The sequence below is a fragment of the Myotis lucifugus genome, unplaced genomic scaffold, assembly GCF_000147115.1.
Source record: "Myotis lucifugus unplaced genomic scaffold, Myoluc2.0 scaffold_581, whole genome shotgun sequence".
NCBI lineage: Eukaryota > Metazoa > Chordata > Mammalia > Chiroptera > Vespertilionidae > Myotis > Myotis lucifugus.
The window spans coordinates 369658-376642 of NW_005871629.1; the positions used below are offsets into that span (position 1 = coordinate 369658).

General features: G+C 40.9%; 1 protein-coding gene across 3 annotated transcripts in view; it reads left to right on the forward strand.

Annotated features, from left to right (window-relative positions):
* MAPK8 (mitogen-activated protein kinase 8) overlaps positions 1 to 6985 on the forward strand; it is a 54659-nt gene that overhangs the window by 43682 nt on the left and 3992 nt on the right. The gene's annotated exons all lie outside the window — the stretch shown is intronic.

The following is a 6985-nucleotide window of genomic DNA, read 5'->3' on the forward strand; positions in this document are numbered from 1 at the left end:
TCCCCCGAGGGGTCCCAGACTGCGAGACCGTTTCAGGCCGGGCTGAGGGACCCCCCTACTCCTCAGTGCACAAATTTTTGTGCACTGGACCTCTAGTACTATATTATAATACACTATACTATACTTCACTATACTATACTGCAATGCACTATAGTATATTATACTGCACTATACTATACTATACTGCTCTATACTATATTACACTATACTATACTGCAGGGGTCCTCAAACTACGGCCTGCGGGCCACATGCAGCCTGCCGAAAACATTTGTTTTTTTACTTCAAAATAAGATATGTGCAGTGTGCATAGGAATTTGTTCATAGTTTTTTTTTAAACTATAGTCCGGCCCTCCAACGGTCTGAGGGACAGTGAACTGGCCTCCTGTTTAAAAAGTTTGAGGACCTCTGCTATACTGCAATGCACTATAGTATATTATACTGCACTATACTATACTGCACTATACTATATTATAATACACTATACTATACTGCAATGCACTATACTACAATGCACTATAATATACTATAATGCACTATACTATGTTATAATGCACTATACTAGTACTATACTGCATGATATTATACTATAATACACTATACTATAATAACACTATACTATACTAACATATGAGTGAATGACTTAATCTAACGACTTAATCGATTTCTATGGTACTGACATTCCACTGAAGAACAGAAAGTTTTTTGTTGGCATTATTGTCTTGTCTTCAAAAAAGAAATTTCTCACAATGCAGTATACTTACTTTTCTATGATTTTAACAGTCTTTTACTTTGTATATGTAAGCTAAAGCATCATTGCAAAATTTGGTACATGTGTGATACCAAGTTATTGTCTTTCTTTGTCCCTTTGGTATTTTTGATTTGTTGATCAAAGGCAGTAACATTAAAACTACCGTTAGAAAGTGTTCTGTTTCGCCCTGGCCAGTTTTGCTCAGGGATTAGAGCATCGGCCCGAAGACTGAAAGTTCCCAGGTTTGATTCCTGCTCAAGGAGATATATCTCGGTTGCAGGTTCAATCCCTGGCCCTCTCTCTCTCACCCTCCCACTTTCTCTGAAAAAAAAAAAAAAAAAAAGTGGAAAAAATGTAAGTGTTCTATTTCTAAGAAGGAACCTGATCTGTAGGACTTAAGCATTTTATCTCTAGAGGCCCAGTGCACAGATCCGTGCACCAGTGGAGTCCCTCAGTCTGGCCTGCGCCCTCTGTAATCCGGGACCCCTCGGGGGATGTTGGACAGCTGGTTTTGACCCGATCCCCGCCAGCCAGGCCAAGGGACCCCACTGGTGCACAATTGGGGCCAGGAAGGGATTGCGGGAGGGCTCTAGGGCATCTCACCCAGTCCTGATCGGCCAGACCCCAGCAGCAAGCTAACCTACCAGTCAGATGCACCCTGGTGGTCAGTGTGCATCATAGTGACTGGTCGAAGCGTCGGACACTTAGCATATTAGGCTTTTATTATATAGGATAAGCTCATTTCATTTTAATACTTGTAAAAGCATAAAGAAATGAGGGAACAGTTAATGACAGGCAGCATATACATACTAAGTATACATCTACATGACAAATACTGTTGTTTATGTACTTTACTAGTATTTCATTCAGCCCTCAAAACCCCAAAGAGGGATTTTATGTACAGTTTACAAATGAGGGAACTAAAATTCAGAAAAATTAAATGACATAAGGTTGCAAATCTATTGTATAGAAAAGGTAATACTTGAAGCCACATTTATCAATAACTTTGGAGGGAGTGGTTTCCCCAGCATCCCATATGCCCTCTGGCCAGGAACAGAGACTTTTCTGGCTACAGAGAGCAGGGCAGTTTTATAGAAGAGGTGACATTTGAGCTGAGCCTTGAAGACTGAGTAGTGTTTTAATAGATGGGTCTTAAAGTTGACTGAAACTAGGCCATTATAGTTATCCCTGGAAAACTCTTCCACATTCTAAGAAAAAATTGTATATTATATCTGTTTATGGGGAAAAATTTTAACTATAAGTTCAGATGCCCATTTTGTTTTGCTGTAAACATATTTGTTTAAATCATTTTTGTAGCTTCCTATGACATTTTGGTTATATTTTAAAGTTTTTAAATGTTTTGTTAAATCCTTGATTAGAAATGCAATTTTCCAAATTATAATATAGATCCTGTTGAAAATATAAATTGGTTTCAACAACTTTTATTTAGAATTTACTTGTAGCAAAACTATGTTGTAAATGCTTTAGTAACACAGCTAATTGGCTTGTATTGATAAACAGTAGTAGTATAACTTAGTGCTCAGGTGGGATTGGAAAGTCCACAATTTGTGAGTTCCACACGCAGCACACGGTCCTAGGGAGTGACCCATGCTCGGTGTGTTGGATGTTTGAGTAAGCTTAGTCCGCTCATTAGAGCAGTTGTATTTGTTCTTAATTGTTAAGTGAAAAATTTGGATCCTAGACGACTTAACTGTGGTTACAAGAGAAGTCAGTGGAAAGGACAGGATGTCAGGTTTCTGGACGTGTTCTGGGTTCTCATTGCTTGGGTAGAAGAGCCTTAGTGAAGCTGTTATTAAGATACTCTATTCTCAGTTATATACAGAGAAAGAAGGAACAGTCTTTGACGTAAAAATATCAGATAACCACAATAACATTTCTACTTGATTTAAAAAAATGAATCATTAAGAAATTTGGACAAAAGGAAATTTCAATAAAAAAATAGAGGCAAGAAAAAATATATATGGTGGAACCCTTTTATGAATTGAATGTTTCAGTACAAGTCTTCAAAGCTAGCCATTGTATTTGTATACTCTTCCTTCGCAACCAGCAAATCCAATAGTGTCGTATGGATTGAACTTTTTTAAAAGTATAGTATCTTCATTTCACTCTGGCTGGGAATCTAATGGACCTTTCTTGGGTCTAAAAGGTCATCGCAGTTCTCCTTTTATTCTCTCCTGTCAAGGCCTGAAGTACTCAGTCTGCTTTCCTTTTTCCTGTTGCACCTCTAGTCACCTGCTCTGTCTCTGTGGTTCCATTCCTTCCTGTCTCCCAGCCCCTGCCCCAGCACCTGACCCTCCTGGCTACTGCCTTGTTGCATTTGAAGATAAGCTCTCAGAGAACATTTTCTGTCTAAGTTTTTATTGTTCATCATTAGACAGAATGGAGGGCTAATTTCAGACAGAGATTCTGTGTTCTGGAGCAGCGGTTTTAAACCTACTTAGTTTTTAGCATCGTTGGGTGCCTGAAACTGACTCCTAGAAATTTTGCAAACCATTGCTTTGATCTGTAAATGTATTCTTAAGAATTTTTGTACAACTTGCATGGTTTAGTATACTTAAATTTGGAATGACCCTTATTTAGTGATCGTGAAGGGCATTAAGTACTTACCATGTGTATGAATCACCTGAAACACATTCCCTACCCCCAGTGTCATTCTCTCCACCCCTGGCCTTGAGAGGATTTTTCTGTAGGTTAAGTACAGACAGCCCTCGGAGATATTGCGGGTTTGGTTCCAGAATAAAAAAAAAAAGAAGTATTGCAATAAAACAATTTGCAATCTTTTTGCCAATCGAGGGTCCTACCTTCAATTTGTTAAAAGAAAAATGTAACGTCCATGGAGTGCAATAAAGTAGTGTGCAGTAACACAAGACATGCCTGTATTCCAATTGTTTTTTAAAATTCAGGAAATGCTTGATAGGCTACACTTTTGGTAAAGGAAACAGTCTTCCCCAACTTTATCTGTTTAATAAATCCATATTTGCAATTATCAAGTATTTATTAGAATAGAAATTATAAGACCTTAGTTTACAAGTCATATAACCTCAAGTAAATTGGAGCAAACTAAAGACCCTTTCAAGTGAAATGATTTCAGTCTTTGTCTTGGCTTTTGCTTAAAACAAGATGTACCAGAAGTATTGTCTGGACTTTACAGTGAGAAGATAATCATACAGCACTATTTTTAGGGCAGTAGTTTTTACCTTTTTGAGTCATACTTCGCTTTGAAATCCTCTTTCCAACAAAATGAAAGACAGACAGTTTTGCATGTATTATTGTAACTGAACAAAGAAACAGAGGTTCAGCTGCCTATAATGAAAGCTAAACTCGTAAGATAGGTGGTGGTGCAAAAGGAAAGAGGTTTTATTTAGGACCCACAAGACCTGGGAAAATGGTGCACTCATGTCTCAGAAACCACCCCCCCTTCGTCTCAGGGACAATCTCTCTTCCTGCTCAAGCCCACTGTTCTTAATAGGGGTAGGAAGGGGAAGGCATTTTTCTATCTATTCATCTTCCTAGCTTTTGTGTGCTCGAGGGCCCTGTCCATTCATATCACTAGCTTTTGACGGCTCAGGCCCTGTCCATTCATATCACTAGCTTTTGACGGCTCAGGCCCTGTCCACTCATATCACTAGCTTTTGGTGCTCTCAGTGTAAGAATCTCCCCCTGAGCCATTTGGCCAATGGTGGAGACTCTTGCTCCAGTGCTCCCTGTCTACAGTAACAAGTCCCCGCTTCAAAACTCTGGAGCCTTGTAATCGTACAGGGTAAATGGATGGAGGGCTCATCTTCTGTAGCTTCTTCCTGCTGTCAGAGGGTGTAGCCTTACCTATCGCCAGGTCCAGAGACTCTTACTATCTACTAAGGGAAGAAGGGGGTCAAGGATGGAGAGAAGCCTTCACAGGAGAGAGGAGGATCGCTATCTTCAGAAGGCGGCATATGTGGCGTCTAGGGTGGCACTGCTGAGCCAGCGAAGCTGGTAGGCTGCTTCATGTTTCAAGAGGCAGTGCTGCCAGTGGGCTTCCAGAGTGAGACCTGTTGTGCAGACAAGCAATCAGGTGCTCAGTGAGGGGTATGCCTAGTAGTGCAGTGGGAATTGCAGTTAAATCAGAAACGAGAGACTGACGTATCCCCATGATCTAATCCTGAGTGGCGTTGGGGTGGCACACCGAACAACAGAATAAGTTTGCTGAGGAAGCCACTGTCTGGGAAATGTGGACAAAGACTTTGTCAGTCCAAGCATGAGCAGAAAGTACAGCAACTGTCAAAAAATAGTAAGAGAATAAGAAGTAACACTGTCACTAGCCATGGGGGTGCTGTCCCTTCCGAGAGGGGAACTTAAACCTCCTTCAGGAGCAGCAGCAGCAGCTGGACCCGAGTCCTCCTCAGGCGGGGCCGCTTTCTCTGTGTGGAGGAGCCAAGGCTGACCCCGTGAGCTGTAGGGAGGCATCACAGGGCGGTTCATTGCTCAGCTCACTGCTCTTCAGGATCTTGATTCTCCCAGGTCTTTAGTAAGACGGGTCTCCCAGCTGGAATGAGTGTAAAGCTCATCAGATGAATAGATGGACCTGCAATGAGCAAAGTTGTTGGTGTTTGCCCTAAATGTTGAACATATTGTTTGATTTCTGATTCATGTTCTAAATCTAAAGGAGAAGGTTCTAAAACAGAAACTTGGAAGGGTCTCCCATATTTCAAAAGGGTTTAATTTAAGCCCACTTTGGAGTGCTACTCTCATCTGGAGCAAGGCAGTAGGGAGTGCCTGGTATTTACAGGCTTGGTTCTTTATAAATGAGGACCCTTCAAATGTGGTCTAATTAGGTTCATGAAAACATCCCTTTTAGGACCTGGTGTGGTACAAATACCATAGTAGGTTGCCCAGAGTGAATTTCTCTGCTTCCTGTGAGATGTCACAGGGAGCTGCTGTTGCCGGGAGGCATGGTAGCATCCCTTTGTCTGGTGATCTAGTTTCTTTGAGAAATAGGCTGTGGCTGGAGGGTTTTCCCAGGGTCTGGGTTAGCACCCCAAGTTCAATTCCTTGCCTTTCATGAATGTATAATTTGGAAGTTTTCTGTAAACTGGGCAATCCTAGTGCAGGCGCCAAAACTAGTTTTTCCTTTAAGGTGTCAATGCTGCCTGACAGTCTCTTGTCCACTCAAGAGGTTCAGAGTCCAGTCCTTTCAAAGAATTAGACAGTGGTTTCACTTTAAGGCCAAATTCGGCAAAACCCCATAATCCCTAAGAATCCACGAAGCTGCCTCGGGTTCTCCAGGATTTTTATTGTAGCAATGGCTGGGTTTCCATCAGCCATCAAGCTCCTAGTGCCCTGTTTCAATTGGAATCCCCGGTATGCCACCTCCTGTTTGCAAAACTGGGCCTTATGAGGCGATACTTTATATTCTCTTTTTGCCAAATGATCCAAGACTGTGATGGTGTTGAGCAAACAGTCTTTGTAAGTATTACCAGCTAGTAGTTAAGGCATCTACATATTGTAGAAGAATTCTCTATTTAAATTGAACATTCCTTCAATCTTTTGCTAATATTTCCCCAAGTTTGGGCTGGGAATTCTTAAATCCCTGTAGCAACACAGTCCAACAGTATTGGAGCATGGCTTTAGTTTCTGGGTACTGCCATTCAAAGGCAAATAATAGTTGAGCCTGTTCATCTATTGGGATGCAGAAAAAAAGCATCCTTCGAGTCTAGGACTGAAAATCATTTGCTGTCCCTGGGCCCTGTGGTCGTCAAAGTATAAGGTTGGGCACTGTAGGATAAATGTCCTGGACAACGTCATTTATGGTCCTAAGATCTTGTGCACATCGATATTCATCAGAGTGAGGCTTTTTCACTGGCAAAATGGGTGTTACAGGGGGTCTGGCATGGCTGAATTAATCCTGATTTTAACAACTTCTTGCAATTACTGGTTGAATTTCCCTCTAAAGCTTCCTTTTTTCAGGGGTTTTTGTTTCTTCCATGGGTATTCTTGTCCTTTTCTTTTAGGTTTAATTTTTATTTTTTGGATGTTAACCTGTTCTACCTGTGGGTTTCCATCATCCTAATTAGTTTCCATCAACCTTTTTGTTTATCTCGGGGGGTAAGAGTTTACCTTTTGCTCCTCTCCTGGGTATGTTTTTTTTTTTTTTTTATCTTGATATATCTTGTAGCATAAATTTTATATCTTACCTTTCTCCCTTTTTCTTTTGCAATTCGTTCTGTGTTTTTTTTCTTT